The sequence below is a fragment of the Bombus vancouverensis genome, chromosome 6 (genome assembly GCF_051014615.1).
Source record: "Bombus vancouverensis nearcticus chromosome 6, iyBomVanc1_principal, whole genome shotgun sequence".
Lineage (NCBI taxonomy): Eukaryota > Metazoa > Arthropoda > Insecta > Hymenoptera > Apidae > Bombus > Bombus vancouverensis.
In genome coordinates, this window is record NC_134916.1 from 18,319,391 (window position 1) to 18,340,451 (window position 21,061).

Here is a 21,061-nt window from a genome sequence, read left to right on the forward strand (position 1 = left end):
TATAGGTATCGAATGCGTCGATAATGGAAATCGTCGAGGTTTTATTCGATTTTATTAACGCGTCGATGGAATAACCGGCGTAAGTGGGTATATAATAGGAGGATGAAGACGAGGATACTCATTGCGTAAAATATAGCGTTTATAATCTCGTACACGCCGGGAAATTTACGAGCGGCGAATCAACGTATCCCTTGTTCTCGCGTTCCTCGCACACGGAACGACCATTGTTGCGGCCATCGAGCTAATCTGTTATCCCCCTATTTTATACGCCTTTCGCGAAACCATAGGATTACCGATCGCGAACGTCTCTGCGCGTGGCAAGAAGAGACATCGTTAAACCTGCTGACTCGGCGACTTTATATTCTTCGAGCGTTTTTGCGCGTCCATACGCCGCGCTGTTGAAATTACCTCGCGAAGAAGTTCATCCGACCAGAACAAAGTCCGCTCGTGCGTTTATAGTTCACCCACGTCAGTTACTGATGAGATACGTACCGTTTTTCATTCGGCAGACACGCATACTCGACGAAGGGAAACCCGAGGAACCGACGAGTCTGACAAACGTATGCTCCTATACGAGGAAACGTACGAGCCGAAACGGCATGGCGCGACGGTCCCGTGCGCCAACCAATAGCCCAGACGTAATATTTCAAGGTTTGCGCGTAACCGTAACGACGCAGTCTGTATCGACGAGTCTTAATTGTCACGATTGGTCTCGGGGCTCCTTTGCAATTTTCGAAACGAGCCGCGGGGCGAATTTATGTTCCGCGTTCCAATTCGGCTGGAAATGAGATCGTTGCACAGGCATCCGAAATCACTTTCGTGACTCGATCACTTGAAATCAAGCGGACGTCGTCGATTAAATTAGACAAGTTCGAATTATTCTGTGGCGGTTTCCAAAATATTATTTTCATATTGATTTGATAGCTACACTGTACGTATTAATTAAACTTTTGCATTGCTACAGGGTCGCGTCCGAAAATAATATTGGACAGTGTGTGTAATACCGTAAAGATCATAAAATATAATGAATATTTATACCAGTTATAATATTATAGCAATCATCCCTTTCACGATGATGAATTTCACGATCTGAGTCGGGAAAATGAATTATCCCAATAGAATCTTTTAGTTCTTTAATAAATAAAAATGAAGAAAGGTCGTCTCATAATTTTCCCGTGGTCCTCGTAAATAAATAAAACGATTCTGTTGTACCTGTAACGTCCGTATAACATCCTAATGAAAAAAGTTAGCGGGAGAAGACAAGATGTGGAAATTCTAAGATCGTCCGTTGTTATGGGGTTCTTTAAGTTATTGTATGTTGTCCATTCTACTTGTAGCTGATATCTCCACGTTCTTCCGTTCGGATGCCAGTGTTCTTCCAGCTTCCCGCACACCCGGATAATCTGCTTTTTATGCGACGCGTAAACGAGTCGATGGAGGCGAAGGTAACCAGTCGTTTTCTTGTCCCGTGAAAAATGTCCCACTCGTAAAACGTTCGCCATTTACTCAATGTTTACACGTTGCCCGGTGAATTTCGGGCTTCTTAACCCATAATGTCAGAATGGTATTTTATTAAGATCCAGGATAAATGTAACGAGGCTCGTTTAGATTCTCTACAATCGCTTGGGCGTTCTTATCGTGCGCGAAAGGTCCTCAAGGAAATTACCGGTATCCGCGACGATTATTTGTAAGATATTGCTCAGCCAGATCGAAGTTGGTAATTTCGACTGAGGAAGATACCGGTTGAAATATCTCACGAGTTTTCCTCGAAGCCTGAAGGTATCTAAAGCGCCTAATCAAAGAAATATCAGGTCTCCGTCGTAATTCTCGGCTGTGAGGAGAGGCCAGATTAAAATATGTAACATTCTTTGGTGCGATAGTTCGGCGAAGATGTATATTGCCGCGTGTACGTTCGGAAGGTTCGCGTTAAAATCAATTTTTCATCGGGCCATCGTGAAATCGTAATTTTATTAGCCGCGCGTAAATTCGTACCCGCTTAAAACTCTCCCTTATGGCCGAGTTACGGACGGCCAAGTACCGAGCGTACCTACTACGCTCGACGGGGTGAAAGAGATAGGAGGGAAACGATTCATAGCTTTTTAATGTCGTGCCGCGCGTCGAGATAACGTTGGTAGGAGAAAGACACCGAGCATCGAGCTCGATGGAAAGAGAACGGCCCATAAAAGAGGTGGAGAGACATTCACGAAGGGTGTGTGGCCCAGAATACTTTCGGGGAGGGACAACCGTGAATTCCATGCATTTAAAATGTTTCATTAGAAACCGTCTAATAAATATTGACCCCCTCTTTAACTGGGTTTAAAAGATCATTCGGCAAGTAGATGCTCCTGAACGCGGTGTTCCCGAAGGTGAACAGAGGAAGGAGAGCCCCGGGACCACGTTGTGGTGCAACTCGTTGACGGTACCTGTGCTTGTAACAAGATCTGATTTATATAGACACCGTCGAAAATTGGTTTCATCCCCGGACCATCTCCTGGGTGGCATTCTGGGAGCCTCAGCGACGACATGCTCGTTTGGTATACCATAAATACTCTTCTCCCTCGTGACTCGTCTCGGGACTTACGTTTCAACCACGAAGGTACGAAGTTCCGCGGAAATTGATTGCCGTAACTCTTGCATGCGTATAAAGCACAGCCCGACAATAACGAAAATCCTAACGTTGCCGGTTAGCTTTGTAGCCATGGAACGAACTTGTCTTGCACGTCGGACAAGTTCATACGGATGAGCACCGAGGGCCGTTTATGCAGTTCGCGAAAACTGTTTCTCCGATCGTTGCGAGACGTCTTAAAGTTTCCACGTCGTCTTTTTGCGAAAGGTTAAACCATTCTCCGTGATAAATTCCATAAATTTAGATAACAAGATATTGGAATTTCTCGTTGAACTAGAAAATATTTAATATGAATTATTTTGCAAAGAAGATATAATCAACGATTATAACGTGTTCGAAATTGATTTCCTCTTTGTACATGCAACATCATCCCTTACGATAGTGATGTCGATAGCCCCCGAGGCAACTATTTCCCAAGCAACTCGGCAAGACGCGTACTCGTACAGAAGCTGTCTGTCTTGCCCGGAAATTCGAATGAGCTATATCGACCTGGTGATCCGCCGATCCGAGGGAATTACCCCGTTACCTCTCCCGGATGTCACAGAAGGGATATTAAGTGCCATATTCGTAGTTAACCTAAAAGATACATAGCATGGGTGGAACAACACGAAAATGTTGCTCCTCGAACCAGACCTCTCGTGTTTTGCGCTTATAAACTGATGTGACTGTTCTCGTGGAAGTAGTTTTAGGTACGTAGAGGAGTTTTAATTAGCGTGTCACCGTTACGTCGTGTGCCACTCTTACGTGGTTACGACTTCATTATTACGTTCTGGTTCGTTGCTGTATGAAGTGTTGTTTGCCGTGTACGAACCACGCCGTAGAATTACGAGCATGTTAGGCAGTAAATATTGAAATTTGAAGCACATGTAGCTATCATGCGTGCTTGTAATTACTTGTACCCGTAAATGACAGACGCCATTCTTTTTACGTTCGCCATGTATTCAGACAATTTTATCGAATAAGAATTATAGAATTTTGGACTTCGATTTCGACGTTCGAAATGTGCCGAAGCCTAATCTCCGCCAAGTTCCTAATGGATCCGTGATAATACGTGGTACGAACGTCCAATATGCTGCAACTGACTTTCGAATTATCCAAAAGGAGAATTGGATATATCGACAATAGGAAACGCATCCCAAAGAAGTTTTATGGCAATGAAATTGTAAGCCTTTCGCGATCCTATATCCCAGGCGCCTGTTCCTCGATCGAGAAGAACGAATTAACGGGAACATTCGTCATGGATCCCTTATATACACGATCGAACGATGCGGTCGGAGCGTTTCACGAACACCCCATACGTGGCAGAGCCAATAATTTTCAACGAAGGAATATGATCGAAGGAGATGCGTCTGCAGGCGGTTATACGCACATATTCCCGGATTGGTGGACCCTTCGTTGTTACGTGTGGGTGAATACGTGTACGGGTCGCTTACTCGTAAACGCGAGGGTATTACAGAGCCCCGAAGATGGTAGATGACTGCGGTGCGGACGAGAAGAAAGGAGAAAGAAGGGAAAGAGAGAGTATGCAGCCCGAAGGGTTTTAAAGCGGCGGCCGGTTTGCGTGGGTCGTACAGCACCTCCGTTCGCCATACCAACTCCACTTGGCCCTCTCTGAACACCCTTCTCCACACCACCTTCTTCCGTCTTTCTCCTTCTTCTTCCATCTTTCTTCATCGAAATTCTTCCCTCCTTGTTTCTCTTCGAACAACTACATAGACACGTTCGCGTACTTTGTCCTTCCTTTTCGAGTTCCTCGCGCCTTCCTCTTCATTCCTCGGCTCCGTTCCTCTCATTCATCACGTTCCCTTCGAAATCTCTTGCTCTCTTTCCGCGTGTACCATTTCTCTCTGGCCATCCTTGTTATTGCGGCCCGGTCTTTCTCTCGCCACGTATACGCTACTTACCGTCATAAACTCATGCTCGGTCAATATTTCAAGTTGGCCGCGGTGATTTCGTGGACGCGTACTCCGTACGTGTACGTGCGTGTAAGTACACGAGCTCGCTCACTCGCGAGTCTCAACGGGAAACACTGCGTTGTTCGCCTTCTTTCCTCGAGAAAGGTGCGTTCCAATTTTATTGCCCACCGTGGTACGATCTCGATAATGAAATACTTCGGGGAACATTTCGGCCCCCGAGTGAACTCCATTCGACTATAATCGAGATAAGAGTGGTGCACGTACCCCCGAAACGGATACGCGTTCGCGTAAGCATGCACGATCGAGGAACGTTGGCAAACCCCCGGGTTACAAGGAGAGACTCCTCTTTGCTTTTTTCCTTCCATTCTCGTTGTCTACGTTTCCTTTCTTTTCTTTTGTACGAGGAAACGAGGTAGTACTCGACGGTTTCCAGTAGTTTATAATTCATCCGTTGTAGACGAAAATTTCAATAAACTTGGCCGAATGACGTACGAAGTTGCGAACGATAGCAGACGGAAGCCAGTCAGGAATTCTCTTCTAGCAGTTCCGCTTTTGTATCTTACGGACAATGTATGAATATTTAATGCTCTGCGTCGGGTAGAACTCTCCTCCGAAATTAGAGGAACATCTAGACCATGAAACGAGAGGGACGGTATAAATCGCGAAACGTCGAGGAACGTCTGCGCCAACCGGAAGAAACAATGAACGGGCGTTTACGGGCCTGTGGACTCGATGCGTGTTGCATTTCGGAGCGTAGTCGTTAAAAGCTCGTCGAAACTCGTTTAATTATTTTCACGCTGCTTCGGCCAGCGCCTTGTTAGATCCACGGCTAGGATAACGGATGATGCCCAGGGAAAAATTCATTATAGGTTTGCAGTTCTGAAAAGTGCCGACCTGTTAGCGATTAAAAAACGTCGGTAGTCGACGAACGAGCACCTGAGTGCATTGGGACAGATAATAAACCACCGGCAGCTTTGCGCGTTGTTGCAAGTTCGTTAATGTCTCGTTATTACCCGGCGAGTTTATTTTTAACAGGCGTATCGATTGTACGGAGCTGACACGGCTGTTTTGCATACTTTGAACTCTATCTCGTGAAGTCGATACGCAACGTCTGCGACTCGGTACGCGACACCCGTCTCCGGAGACCAACCAATCAAACTTTGTAATTACATTTCCATAATAGGTGCCGCGAGTCAACAATGGCCACCGCCGTACTTTTTATTTTCTAAGCAATATGTGTGTGCGCTTGCTATGTTTCATTTTACGCGATTCGTTTGTACTTTGCCTATGTGTGTACGCTAGGTATCTGGAGAAATCAGGGTACCGTGAAATCGAGAGAAATTAGTTTTATTTGTTCTCCGCTACATTGCTTACTTAACCTTTGTCCTGAGATATTTTCAGGAATATTAGAGCACGTATCAGAAATTTAACAAATCGATACATATTCTCTCTTTAAGATTTTCCATAAAATCACAAGATTTCCAATTTTACTTACGTTTCATCCTCTTACGTACAAATCGCGTTGCCTGTCCTACAAGCAAAAATGTTACACGTGTATCAACGTATAACCATGATAATTTTGTTGCAACTTGTGCGAAATTGCACAACGAGGGCCACGTCACGAGTTACGAAGGTTCTTTGAGCACAATAAAGACTGGCTGTCACAAGATATAGGCGATTTATTCGCTGTCGAGGCGAGCGCCGTGTTAACTAGCCCTTTAAAAACACCTTGGCCGCGTGATCACGTCGGTTACGGGTGTTCATTGAAAATAACCAGGTCACAAATTGGCGGAAGGTGCGTCTTCCTCCCTGCCTGGACGTTCCCTTCTCGTTTTCAGCCCCCGCGTGAAACGAGTCGACTCGAAGCAAAGGCAGCCGGCTAAATTATTGATCGCCAACGAACGAGTTAATTCCTCGAAACGGAACAAATCGAGCGGACAAAACATTCCAGTCGAAACGAGGTATCGCTGGTTTCTTATTGACGATTCAAGATCGTTGCTCCAGTTGTCCGCAGTTAGAGCCTCGTCGGACAATAATTCCACGGGCATCATGCCTGACCGTATTCCGGTCTCCGAGCGTCCCTCGTTACACGGTGTAAAGATCTCCCCATATTTGATGTCATAATTATAATATTTACGAGCTGACACTCGCTACGTTTAAATCGTTTACGCGTGATGAACGACGCGAGTGAGCCCACCGGCTCCGAGTTTCTACGCTCTATATGTTGCGCGCCAGCATTTCTAACAACAGCGAAGACAGGGTGATTACGTTCCAGATATCGACTATTTCCTATAAATATTCAAGGAAGATATTCAGGAGCACAGAAAAGCGTCGAAGCGACTACGAAATGTCATTACAATGAAATCACCATACAGACAATAGTAGGAGGCTTGAATTTGTCGGCAAAGGCGAAAAATACCGTTTACGAAGTTGCATAAGCTCCCCTTGCCACTTTCACCGTCGCTTTCGCTCCCCTTTCTCTAACATTAAAATAATTCCTTTCGACAGGGATAATATAACTTATGAACACGTTCGACGCGACTGTAGGGGGATAAATGGTTCGGTTGTTCCCCCGAGAGAAATTATAGTAGCAGTGTCAGTGGAAGCCGAGCTTGAGAAAGTTTCATGTTCGTCGCTTCAATCTGTTTAGACCATCAACGTCGATGAACGTCCAATTGTCCGTCACCTATTTCCATTAGATTTTTGCGAAGCTGTGTACAATCGCGAGGTCGTGAGATTCGACAGGTTCCGACATTCCGTTATAAGCAAACGCACACGGCGAGGGTGAACACGGTTTAGTACGAAATGATAGGATGCCCGTCGAAAGTGCGGCCGGCCACGAGAGAGCTTCTCTTTACCGGCTATCTCGAATAACTATGGAAATCACTACGAGCCTCGGTTCTCACACCGACTCGTCGCGTTCCTTCCTCCGCTGGTCATTTCGTTTCCTCTCTCACCTTCAATGCGAACACCACAACGATGAGGTGTCGGTGCCCCTTTCCTCCATCCTACTCCTTACTTCCCCTTTCGTATTCGTATATACGTACGAAGTACGCGGCGCAAACGCGTTCACGTGAGAAAGCACACACGAAACGATCCTACGGTTTCGTTTCATCGCGCTGTTGCTCTGACCACTCCGCTCCAATCGGTCTTTTCCTTTGCCCACTTTTCTCGCCGTGAAATTATCACTTCCTCGTTTACGTTTTGTACGCGTGAACATCGTCTGTAAACATGCTCGTTCGCAATTCCAGGTTCCAGCTTCGAGTTCGAAGGATATCGATGATCGAGAGCCAATGCAGGCTCGCCGTTCGCTTCAGACAAGATTCATATCACTGTAGAGGATTGTGTTGGATTAAGACAGCGGCGGCGTAGTTCCAGATGATTACGAGGCTTTTTTTCTTCTTACGATCAACCTCATTTCGTGCTTTGACTCACGACTGCCGGTGAAGCTGATTCAGGAAGTCGAGTTCACCGATCGATTTAAAGAATCGTATGGAATATCGAAGAGGAGCGTCGAAGACTGAAAGTAGCTGTTGGCTAAATTACGCGCTTCGAGGATGATTTCTACGATGCAGTTTCTTCGAGTTCGACGTAATGAAAGTTTCCAAGTTGGAAAGAAAGCTACTACTGTTAGAATGATGAACATCGATCATCGATGTTCGAAGTGGACGAAGGTGGAAACCTTAACCATAATACAGCCGAGCCTGCAAAGTAGGACTACGGTTATAAAATTATCTCTGCAGATTTATAAGGTAGTCGAATGGCCATAAGCCGATACGCTTTATAACAATTTGTCACGATACGGTAATCGCGTCATATACCTCCGACTGTCGAGCCAACAATTGCAATAACCGTGTATTGGTTCTAAATGGAATGGAAACGCGTAAACGTTTAGAGTTTCTCCGATCGGTGGCTAATGATTGATGATGCTGTTTCGCGAAAGCGATAAGTCCTTCAACAGCCATATGGCCGTTGTATATTCCGTAACAAAGATACTGTTTTATTACACGACGATATCAGAGATACGGCATACGGAGATCGATAAACGAATCGGCATCTTGTCCAACATGTATTATTCTCCGTGTTTCGTACGCAATGTACATATATATATATACACATATACCGATACGTGTCCACGAAAACATGATATTGTTGTTACGTTCCGCATCGATTCATTCGACATGTTGCTGCTGCTGCATCGGCTAAATACAACCGTGGCGGAAACAATTTGCGATCGTCAGCGTGATTTGTCACCGCGACTCTCGCGAATGATGTTCTAACCAAAGAGTGTCTTAACGATTCACTTGAAATCTAGTATTCGAAGTATCCGCGTCCCATGAGACACGATGATTTAACGTTACAATGACGATTACATCGGCGACCGCCTGTTCGCGACGGGCATCGGTACACTTCGGATCGCCGATGAAAAGATTTTCTTAATAGACCGCTCGAAACGGTTCTGCTGATGTATGTTCTACTTATGTCCGGAGAAAACCGCGGCGTACGAGATTAATCGTCGACGTGTAGCCACGGCAATCGTTCGATCGCATTTAATCCCGCATTAGAGGAGTTTTTCAATCGAAAGGTAAGATGCAGGCCTTATCTGATACATTTCTTGCAGCTTCTATTTTCTTCTCTCGCGAGGTTTGCTCGCATCCCGCGACGATCACAGAAGGGAGAGAAACTGCGCAAGAAATATCGCGCTGGAAAAGGTTACCGTTTATTTCGTAACGCTCCTTTTTGCGGCGTTCCCGCGCGAAATTCCGACCGATAGATACCGATTTATACGGATCGATCTCTCGTTTGTTCTTATCGTTGCCCGAACACGTTTCATCGGCTCGTTCAATCCTCTACGCTACTCCTACCGTGGGATTTACTTTCCAAACGAAATTCGTTACGTACACTGTACGGGACGACGGACGCAGTGCAGTTGATTGCGCTCGAACCACTTTAAAACCAGGGAAATTTTATAATTTACGCCGCGGCGCGCAACTTTGTTTGTCCTGCGAAATTAACGAGCACGACTGCATAATTAAAACGTGACCGCGCTTTCGGTAATTACTCCGACTTCGAGGCGTTCGATCGATAAATTGTTAAACCGTGTAATTGAAAAAAGTTACAAATGGTTTAGTGGTAGGATCGTAACTGTTTTCGTTCGTGCATCTATAGCAGACTATTAAAACGATATACACAGACTGCCGCTTAAAAGTATTTCAAGTGTGTCTGTATCGTCTAAATCGGTCTCACAGAAACACAAAGTATCATTAGTCATAAAACGCAACGGCTTATTCAGAGAAATCAGATACGCTTACGCTTAAGGGTGATTTCAATTATAGCTTACATAGATCGTATAGGTATATACTCGTAAGACTAGCCATAAAGTGGCAGGATTTACGGGCGTTACTTTCTATGTCGATAAAAATATCTCAAATATCGAGTACCTAACTAGTTTCATAAGATAGAAACCCTCACGAAGCGTTAAGTAAGTAGATAGTACGTACAGCGTATGGAGAAATCTAACGAAAAACCACGATATTTACCGAAGCAACCGCCGGTTTAATATTTATGAATTTCTTTTTACTATATTAATTACACAAACGTCACTGCTGTTGCTACATAAAATAATAATTCAAATAAGTGAACGGCAAGAAACAAGAATTAATCAGGAAACTTACTCCTTTCGAAACTACATAGATGACCAACGTAACACACGCTTCTTCGACGAGAACTCACAACACTCTAAAGCACATACGCCAAAGTGAATTTCTCATCAAGGAACAGAGTACAACTACGAGACTGGAGATTATAAATTATTTCCACGCTCCATTCTAGGTTACTGCGAACAGGCGGCGTTCCAAGTCAATCGACAACCCTTGTTGCAAAGTTGACACAGAACTGTCCCCGCCATCTGTGTCCGTCAGCGCAACGTATTTATTGCTGTCCTCGCGGCGACTCGCGGCGACGGCGCCGCGCGAGTAAACGAGTAATGCGCTAGCAACCTGGTCTCGAACAGCGGTGGGACTTAATGAGATCACGTGTGTACGGACACGGTGGTCTACGCGTGGTTGTGTGTCGTGGCAAGCCTTTACGAGGCTCGCGGACCGTTCGATCGGTACGAGATATCATTCACGGCAGAGCAAAGCGCTCACGGAAGCTTCGAACTCGATTCGATCCTGGCAAATTAATGCCGCTCGAGATATCTCATTCAGACGTACTTACACTGTGCGTTCTTACCGGGACACGGCTGTCTGCGTGCATGCCCCGAGTACGCGCAGTAACTGGCCGCGAGCCGACTTCGAACTGGTATCGTGAGTCATCTATCAAGCCGCGTCCGTATATGCCAATTTATGACGGGAATTTCTATTATGACGATATTACCATCGAAGACTTTCAACGATCGCGAACGCGGATAGAATTTCCAGCTTCTCTTTCCTCGCCGATATTCGCCACGATGTCTTCCAGGGGCCACGTTAATGGAAATTATGTTCCTCCGTTCGCTCGATTCGATTCGACGTCCGGCTTTGGAATTTTATGCACGGCCGTAAAATTCCGATTCCATCCGCTCGACTCGGTATTTCTCATCCGCGCCGAGGCCTGCGAATACCGCACGGCGAAAGAGAATCCAGGCTCGATGGATCGACGTCTCGGCGGGGCTAACGATCTTTCTAGAGTTTCGCGGGGCGCAAACACGAGCCGCAACCCCGGCGAGAAACTCGGAGAGCCGATATCAAACGGGTAATTATCGCTTCGAGAGCGGCAATCAGCCGGTGTTTCGTGCAAACGGAAGGCGCGACACAGACGCCTCCACGACGACATATAGACACCGGGAGCGATGCGCGTATGAACGGTTACCTGCACACGGGTATACGTGACCCGGCCCTCTCAGGTAGAGAGTCTCGCACTCAAACGTTTCGACGTGTAAACGCGAAGCTCCTCCGATTCGGGAGAAGTGAAAACGGTCACGAGGACAGCGACCGTCACGAGCTGCACTCTGTGTACACTAATTTCCGGCCTGTTTGATAGATCTTGGGTGATTGTTAATTATGTTTAGAGAACCGAATGGAGAATCTCGAGGACGGTTGCTCGTGACGCGGTGACTCGATACGATACGCTTCAAAGCGGTATTAAATCTACGGTCACCAATTTGCTATCTCTCTTCCTCCCTCTCTCCCTCTCTCTCTCTCTCTCTTCTCTTTCTCTTCACCCTTCCTAGTCCGTTTCGAGCTGCCTTTACGTTGGAGTAAATTAGACAAATACCATTTAGACGCAAACGATGGGACGGTAAATGTTAAACCGTCCTTGCCTGTTTGCCGAGCCACCTCTCGGATTCGGCACACGTACATCGAGAATGCCGGAGGTAACTTTGATACATGGGTCCCGAGCGCGCAACTACGGATTCGTTTCTGGGCTACGGAGCACGCCGTTGCTACGATTAACTGGATACGTTTGTTGGTTCAGTAACGCGATTCTCTTGGCCTGGTTTAAGGAAAATTCGAACTCGGTCGCGATTTACTTCGACGACGCGTTTTACCGTCGTAGCATTCCCGTTTGTTGCCGGAACGATTCGTTAAGGTAAATTGCAGCAACAGATTTTGCTAACCTCCGCTTGTACGCAGAGATTTTGCCGTTGTTTGATATCGTTACTAACGGACGAATCTCACTAATTCTGAAATTATTACGAATTACAAATTGTACGACGAAGGAGATTAATCTGCAGAAAACAGCAAGTATCGAAGCGCATTCTCGATAACCGAAGAAAGACTATTAGGATTAAATTTTCGCGCAATACGTAGCATAAATGAATAAATAGAATAAATCTTTAACGATAATTTAATCGGTCTAACATGATCTTTTCGTGTATACGGATACTTTTATAGAGCTGTTGTTTTAAAGCATTATCTACGAAACGAAAGTCTATGATATCGAATTATTGTTGGAGCAACCAGTATGTTATCGAGAAAAGATTAGACTGCTGCCATGAGTCTACTTCTTAATAGCTGGAGACCGATACGTTAACGTCCGGTTACCTCTCGCATTATTTTACTTTCTAACTTCGCACCGTTTATTATTCGCTGATATGCCTTGTGAAAATGCAATGATAGAGCCTCCGCGAGAACCAGTCGCCGTATCAACTGACGCGGTATAAACGGTTCGTGAAACTTTGATCTCGCTACTTCAATCTCGCAAACAGTGTTATTACCACGTGGGCAGACGAAAAGAGCTGGAAGAATGCGGCGAGAGGCGAATGCGGTATTACATTTAAACGTGGGTGCTACTTCGCTGTAATTTTCCCGACAGTTAAACCGCTGATGGCAGGCCACAAGTGGCTAAATAATTATGAAACAAAGATATCGTCACGGGTTTCGTAAACTTCACGCGGCGAGTCAACCGTCCTACAATTGCGATATTCTTTGTCGAAAGAATAATTCAACGAATAGCTAATTCGAAACGAATGGAAATCGTTCAAATGGAAGAGTAAATCCCATCAGGCAACGGTAGCGAGTGGTTCTCGAACGTAGAAGAAAATCAATTTATCCTAACACTCGTGATTTACGATTCTCTCGATGTCTAATTACGCGTGAAATTAAAAACCTAGAAACGTAAGAGATTGAGTCAACCAGCGATGATACACTGTTGGGACGATGAACCAGCGATAGAGAAAAGTTCGATGACTCGATCCACCTGGTTATACCTCTTGATCTCGTAAAATTTCACAGAGAAGATGGTGGCCGAGTCGGTTCGCGAGGGAATTACTATCGCCGGGTGGGTAGGCGAAAAGTACCTGAAAAAAAGGAACGCGAAGATGCGACGAGGCCGTGTTACTGCTCGAACGTAGGTGCTATTCCGACGATGGTTTACATTCCCCATGCTGGAGCCGGTTTTATGATCAGCGAACTTGTACGGGATAGAGGATATTTTTTAGCGATCTGTTCGCAAGAAACGGCGAGATCGAGGAAAAACGAACGCGAATAGATATCTCGAAGTTGAGGGAAGAACGTCGCGATTGCTGCGTGGAATTTTGCGTTTGGAACGACAGCTCGAAATATTCGCGAAGGTATCCACGATGAGAGAAGCACTCTGCGATTCATTGAATTTCGCGGGGGCGTTATCGTGGGTGAAAAAAAAAGAGAACGCCACGGAGATGAGAAGCCGGAATAAAATATTTTGACGCAGCGCTATTCATTCCGTAGTCGTTGGAATATTTTACTAGCGAGGAAACGCGGAGATCGCGGGTCCGCGGACGGGAGTTGATCTGAATATTTCATCATCGTAATATTACCCACTACTGCAATCTTCTTACTGCGTTTAAGAACATTCTGTTTTAACGAGATGCTTCTTTCCCTATTGTATCGCTCAGCTTCTTCGAACGCGTGCGTCCTAACTTTTCCTCTCCACTTCGTTTCCATAATTCAGCTTGCACTATCACAATGCTATTTTCACTCCGAGTTTCCTCTCGTATCAAAAGTAGGAAGAATAGCTAGAGGAATACGAAGCTATGCTCGTCATCGTAGTAACCGAGTTTTGAGTCGAGTTTCACATTGCCCCAAATATTCGAAGGCCTCGACTACGAAATTACAGAGAGACGAAAAGTTCGTTGTTCCAGTAGATCCGCCGTATCGCGGCGATTCTGAGAGTATCGCAGGCAGAGGCGGATAGAGAAAACGAGAAATAGGGAAAGGAGAAGCGAGTATTATAGTAGCTTAGAGGCAAATAGGGAGATTAGGAGTTGCCTGCTAATTTCGCCCAATAAATCGCACGTTCGCTCTGTGCCGATGCAGCACGCATGCGAAATTAACCGGGGGATGCGGAAATTACGGGGGCGGAGAACTTTATCGGGTAACCAACGTCGACTGGCTTTAATTTATCTCCTGTCCTGGCCTCTCGTTCTCTCTCCGTAAAGCGGCACGCATAATCTCGGTTTCGCGGAGCCTGGACGTTATCGGTTGCACCTGAAGATCGGGTTGTCTTTCTACGATATTCGAGATTTATCGTCTCAATTTCAATGGGCATGCTCGGTCGAACCTATTAAGTTATCGCTTGTTCTCCGGTACGCATAACCCTTTCGTGCTCCGACCTCTTTCTTTCCAGAATTCATTTACATCGAATCTTGTGTTAAGCTGTAATATCTGATTATCTACGATCACGACGCCTTGTAACACGCTTGTAACGCAACCGCGCGTACGACGGCAAAAATTTCCTTGGAAATAGCGAGAGGAAAAGGTGGTACGCGTCAACAGTAGCGATCCAGGTGGATTCCAGCATGTTCTCTGGCTCATTCTCTCAGGGAATCATAATTGGGCTACTCGAACGGGGGTATACCTACGGCTGGATCACGATCCGACCCGGTGAGAATGGCAGCCATTGTCTATGAAACGTGTACGGGATGTTTATCGGTCCACGAGATCGCTTTATTGATTTTGGCCGTTGCCATCAAGATAGGTACCCATTGCTCGTACAGTTAACAATGGCCACTGTTAATGATCGACTGCAGCCAGAAGTTACGGGTTTCCGTGATTCATGATTGGCCAACGTTAGCATCTCTCGATCCTCCTCGAAAGTGATGCAGCTAGTTCAAAATCTGCACAGTACTCAAACATCTTGCCGCTTGTGTTTAATGACCAACGTTCTGTAGCCGAGCCAACTTCGTGAAGTTTTAATTACCGATTCGGATGAAACTTCATAGACGCCGGTGGCATCGTGATTTACAATACAGTAGTTTATGGCGCCAACAAATTTATCCTGATGTACTAGTTGCAACGCTTTCTTTTGTTTATTCGTGTTCTACATGTTTACTGCTTTGTATTTGACTATACAAATGTATATTTGTATTTATACCATGAAATACATGTTTACAGACACCTGGCCTAAACTAAACTAAAACTTATCTGCTTATCTATGAATGAACAACAATGATAAAATGCGTAATTACGCCATTAATATTTAATATTGTTAATAATAATAACCATTAATATCTAACGAATTAATAATTTAACGATGAAACACAAATAGAATATCCGAGATACTCTTAAATGCTGAATTTTAAGCAGAGATTTCCCTTCAAATTTCACAAATACTTCAAAAAATAGTTGCTGTTATTAATCTCTTGTCTAAATTTCTGCAACAGTATTTCTGAATCCGAATGTTCCACGCGATCGATCAGCGATCGCTTTCGCTTGTCCGTTCTTTCCTCGTCTCACGGCGAAGTAATCTCGCGATGCATCTGTTTGCGCACCGGTACCACTCGCGTGCACATGGTGTTTTACACTACCATGTGTAATCCCTCCGAATTCCGTGATCCAAGGCCGAGAATAACACCGCGGCTACTCGTAATCGGCGTAACTCATTATTACAGCGCCGACGACTTGCGGTCAGCGCTATCCTGACCTTTGCGTTCGAGTCTCTCTTGCTTCCTTATTGCACTTCTCTCACCCTTCGGATACATTCCACGCCACGACGTATAATGACGAAACTAACTCGAACCGAAATTGAACTGTACAGTGAGGAAACGATCATCTATCGACCGCGGACGAAGTTCAACCTTCGACGCAACTTTTGTTTCTTCATGGGAAACTGACGTGGAAATATACGACGTTTATCGCAGTTTACAGTAGCATTTATTGTGGCTCGCTGTCCTAACAAAGCGTCGATATTTTGGCTTTGCAGGGAAAAGTTTACGTCTACCAGAGTTACTGCAGCTTCGCGGAAACTTTTATCCGCCAGCAGCTTTTTCCGAAGCCGAAAGCGTCACATAGAATCGTCGAAGGGCCGTGTTGCGGCTGCAGTTAGCCTCGAAGCGCTTAACCGAAGTTGAAGTGTCGTTTTCTCGTGTCACTGCTTTTTGTTGAATTCTACGATAGCTCCGCAGAAAAGAAAAAAGCAAGGACTTCTCCTTTAAGAAAAGAAACGGTGATTAAAGTTCGCCATAAATTGACTAGTTTGCTCACGTATCGCTTTACGTTGAACCGTACAGGTTTAAAGCGCTGTAAGAATGCTACCAGAAATGTAAAATAAGATAATAAAGACTATATCGAGTAACAAAGGAATGATGGAAAATACAGCAATAATCTGACTCTAAACTGACTCTCCATTATCGTGATTCTATTTTATCCAATTCTATCTCGCGTGTGTATCTCAACTCTTCGCTAATATATGCAGGTTCCTCTCGTTTCTCAATTAAAACTCTCACACGAACGATACACAATCTTGCTACATATAGTCAAATCTCTATATAACAACATGCCAGATTTCATTCAGATTTATATTCAATAGCGTACTCTGGTATAAATCGCTCGCCATCTACACGAATCTATTACTCCCACACATCCGGAAATTTGATCTCAATTAACAAACATCTAGCTCCGAGGAGTCGTAACAGATCAGAACGATCATGCTAAATGATGGAAAATAATGTACCTAATTCCGCGGATAAACGGTGTACGCGCATAACGGAGGATATAAACGAAATTTATAACGGCGAAGTTTATAATTTCTCTTTAAGTCCGTTGAAGCGCGCTTCAAGCTCTCTGACCGGTAGTTCAATAGGATGCCATTGTCACCTTCTAGAATGACCATAAATATTCCACACCTCATCTCTCTCCAGGCCGCAAGCACGACCACGAGCAAGAGCCTGGAGCCTGCGTTACGATGTAAAGAACCGCAAAAGATATTCCCCATCGCGCTCGCGTTAACTCGCCGCGTACGGACAGAAGCGGATCGGCGCAGCAGGTGCAAACCCGATATCTTTTCATCATAATCGTCGCTGATAATGGGCTTTAGAAGTTTTAAATTACCGAAAGAACGGGCTGGAATCTTTCAAAGTCAGCTGCATTCGCACCGGCCGCCGGATATGCGGCTCCTGATATGTCCGGCGCAGTAGAAAAAATCGTTTTGCGCCGCGAAAAGAGTAACCGGCCGATTAGTCGTTGTCAAAACGGTGAATGTGTATCTGGCGGCGGTGATCTCGCTATAGTTCTACGGACCGGTGACCAAGGGTGGTCGATTTCGTGGTCGGATTGTTTCGATCAGCTGCAGCGTTAGAACGCTGGTCGAACTTAATGACGTACCTGGTAAAGTTCGTTACGAAGGGGCGATCAAGAAATTTCTCGTTCATTATCAGCCGCAGGTGAAAGTATATCGAGCTTGTTTAAACGCGAAAACAACGTACAGTGTCTTAAAACGGAAGATCGTGAAAAACGATTTCTCTCGTAAAGCCCACCGAAAATCAACAAATTACCGGACTCCCCTTGGGGGACGGATACAATGCTGTAGAACGGGCACGATAATCATAAAATATTCGCCGGTTTCGAGCGAAAGAGAAAGAGTAAGCGAAAAGAAGGCAGGGTTCATGCCGTTGCTCTCCGAGTCATTATTTCGTTTAAGACGAAAACGATGTTTCGTGCGGCCGCGGAGACCGTGAAAATTGCCTGGAGCTGGATCCTCTTATCAAATAAAAAGACGGCCGCGTTTGTTGGCACGATGGTGCGAGGCAGAGCGACGGGCCGAGCCCAGAGTGAAGAGAAGAAAAGAGGTGGTGCTCGGGCTTACGGACGTGCGAACTGACAGGAGTCCATCCCAGATATCCAGCAAGAAGGTTCTCGTTTTGCGGCCGGTGCCCACCTTTTTTCCTCTCTTTGCGCCATCACCGGGGCTATACTTACGCCGGCCGTACTCATTATTTCCCATCCGTTCCTCTCTGTGAGACCTTCTTTCATATTTAACCCGTCCGTCGCTTCGAAGCTTTCGGCATGTTTAATTTAATCGGTATCGACGCCCTCGACCGACTGAACCGTGCGAGAGGGCTGAGAAGAAAAGGGAGAGGGTCCAATTCCTGAATATAACCACCAAGTACTCGGCTTGCAAAACGCCTCTTCCATTCGTACGTGGATTTCACGTGGCGTGCCGTCGCATGTTCCTCAGTCTGTTTACACGTGCAAGAAGGTGCACGATCGTGTCGCTAGGTCACACGAAACGATTGGATTTCCACCGTCGCTCATAGCAGACACGTTGATAAAACATAACTTTTATCCTACTTTCGTACCATTGAAATTACTTAGAAGCTTGACCGATAAGGTTTTTCCACGAGTTGTTTCACGGATAAGTATCGTAACGGAACGATTCTATCGAACATATTACAAATGGATCATTTACGAATTTTCTCAGATAGCGTAATCACACGCAGGAAAAGCTATAGCGTCGTTTTTGCACCAAAGGATTAATCAGCGGAAAGCTGGCACGTTGTTAATTAGTGATTCTGATTTCCGCATTGTAGTATTTTGAAATTTCATTTCATTAAAATTATCATCTATACGCGACGTATATCGCATCGAAATTTAATTATCGTAACATGATATCGCCAGCCTTATTGATTTCAGCTTGTTGCCAGGGGCTTCCCCTGTATACGCAGCAGTTTTTCACGCAACACCGCCGACGGATAGAAGGGAAAAGCCTGCGCGTTCTTCTGTACGTGTGTATGTTTTCCGATTTTAATACCCCGGAGACTGCCTGTCCTCCGTGGAAATGGAAGAGATGAAATCTTTTATCTCAACTTCTGCATAAAGCGGCGACTTTATGACTGTCACTTTAAGGCCGAAGCTTTACGGCCCCGGCTGCTTGCATATTTTACTCTGATCCAACGTAGCGGCGCGAGATCAGGCGAAATTGAAGAGTCGTATATTATAACGAGAGCCACTTTTGACGTTCTCTTTGTCCGCTTCCGGAAATTGCACCGTCGCTCTTTTAACTATCTAGTAGTCCTTTTATTCGGCTGAAAATCAAAGGATGCATCCGTGATCGATACCTTCTGTGTCGTTTAATTAAACTAGTTCATTAAGGACGCTTCATAGTCTCTTCGCTATCCGTGTCAGTGAAACAGACGCTTCGAAACAACACCGATTACCCCAGAAATGGAAAATCTTGCGACAGACCCGGCGGAAACGTTTTCCTTCGTTCGCCGCTCGGGGATCGTATTTTCCGATAAAACGTGGATACCCGAAGGTACAAACGGAGAGAATAAAAAATTGCGTGATACACGGATGAACCTGTAACTTGAGAAATAAACTTTGCTTTTAAACGGTACTTCCACTATGGTTGTGCTGGAACAGCATAGAGGTTCGTCGGTTTACAGCAAAATCTCCCACGAAAATTCGCTGCGGTACTATGGTTTTCTAGCGAGTTGCAGATGTTGATAAGAGGGTAAAAGGAGTTCTGCCGACTTCTTACAGACCGTTCGGTCCATAAAGATGTCCCATCGAATAGAATGGAAGTAAAAGAGGGACCTTTCTCGCCCGTAATATTATTATCTCGATTCTCTTCGTAATATTCACGAGCTATCCGGCGAGTTACCGTGGCTGCCGCGAAATGGAACGGAGCGAATTCACCGGGTAGTCGGTGGATTTGAAAAACGTTCCGACAGTTATTACCGGAAGAGAATTCCGCCGGAGTACGTTACGTCTGTCCCGGTCTAGGGGTCATTGCGATTAATGAGCTTGGACGGCTGCCATCTCAGGAATCATATAAGAAACACGTCGCTTAAACGGCAATTCCGCGCTGCGCCGTTTGTTATCGGACGTGGAAGGAGGGCAAATGAAAGAACGAATAGGAGAGAGAGCAAGCAAAGTCACATAAGCGGCTTCTGTCTCTTCTTTCTGTAGACTGTGCAGCTGTACACTGTACACGCTCGTTGGTACACGTCCCGCCGAGTACCGAAAGAAACACAGCAAGTTGTCGCGTGTTCTTTTCCTCTTGGAACGATAAGGGTTTGAGTGACTTAGTTGTATCCGATATCTCGCGTTGCGAGGAAGAAACGCGATCTTAAGAAACGTCGAAATTTGTGCTCTTCTCTTTGCAGTCGTAATACGACGCGTAATTTTGGCCAGAAAAATATCGGGACACGCGATATGTACTCTCACGTACATAAAATATATAGCGAACATAAAATTCTAGAAATTCGTATACTGTAAGATATTCTTCTCCGTGATGTATTTATATATGATCTATGTGAAAAATAATATTGGAAAGGGTTACGTTTAAATCTTCGTATAAACATGAAGTAAATAAGAATACGCGAGGAAATTCTAATATAACAAACGTTATTGTGTATTATATACGCGATAAAGTCTCTTTAACTTTATTTTCGACGCGCGTGTTTTGAAAGACGCGTCTGGGGAAGATGTAAGAGAACGTTTTCAGGTTTTTAATGGAAACTGAGAATTCTTTTTCGACGCTGGCACCTCGCCAAAGTACACGCGAACGAGTAGCGCAGGACGTTTCGTAGGCAACGTTGCGTGTAACGCATCGTGACAAACTCAAATATACCGATCGTACTCGAAGCAAGCGCCGAGAACGTACGGCTAAACCGTTTCTGGAACTGTTCGGTCTCCGTTTCTGGAACCGCTGCAACTACTATCGCGCGACTATGGCGTAGTTTCATGAAGGTCCATAGACGCTCCCAACACGGTTTTGAACGTAGTTGCCAACCAAGTTCGCCCGTCTTATCCAGGAGATATAACTTTCGGTTCGA

The 21,061-nt window shown here is 45.3% G+C and overlaps 1 long non-coding RNA gene across 2 annotated transcripts in view; it reads right to left on the minus strand.

The window, feature by feature from the left end:
- LOC143302865 (uncharacterized) overlaps window positions 1-21,061 on the minus strand; it is a 263,160-nt gene that overhangs the window by 37,950 nt on the left and 204,149 nt on the right. The window contains exon 1 of one of the 2 annotated variants that reach the window (XR_013058693.1): window positions 10,218-10,463. The exons of the other annotated variant lie outside the window; for it this stretch is intronic. This is a non-coding gene — a long non-coding RNA (uncharacterized LOC143302865). Of the gene's footprint in view, window positions 1-10,217; window positions 10,464-21,061 lie in introns of those variants that run through there. 2 annotated transcript variants of the gene reach the window in all.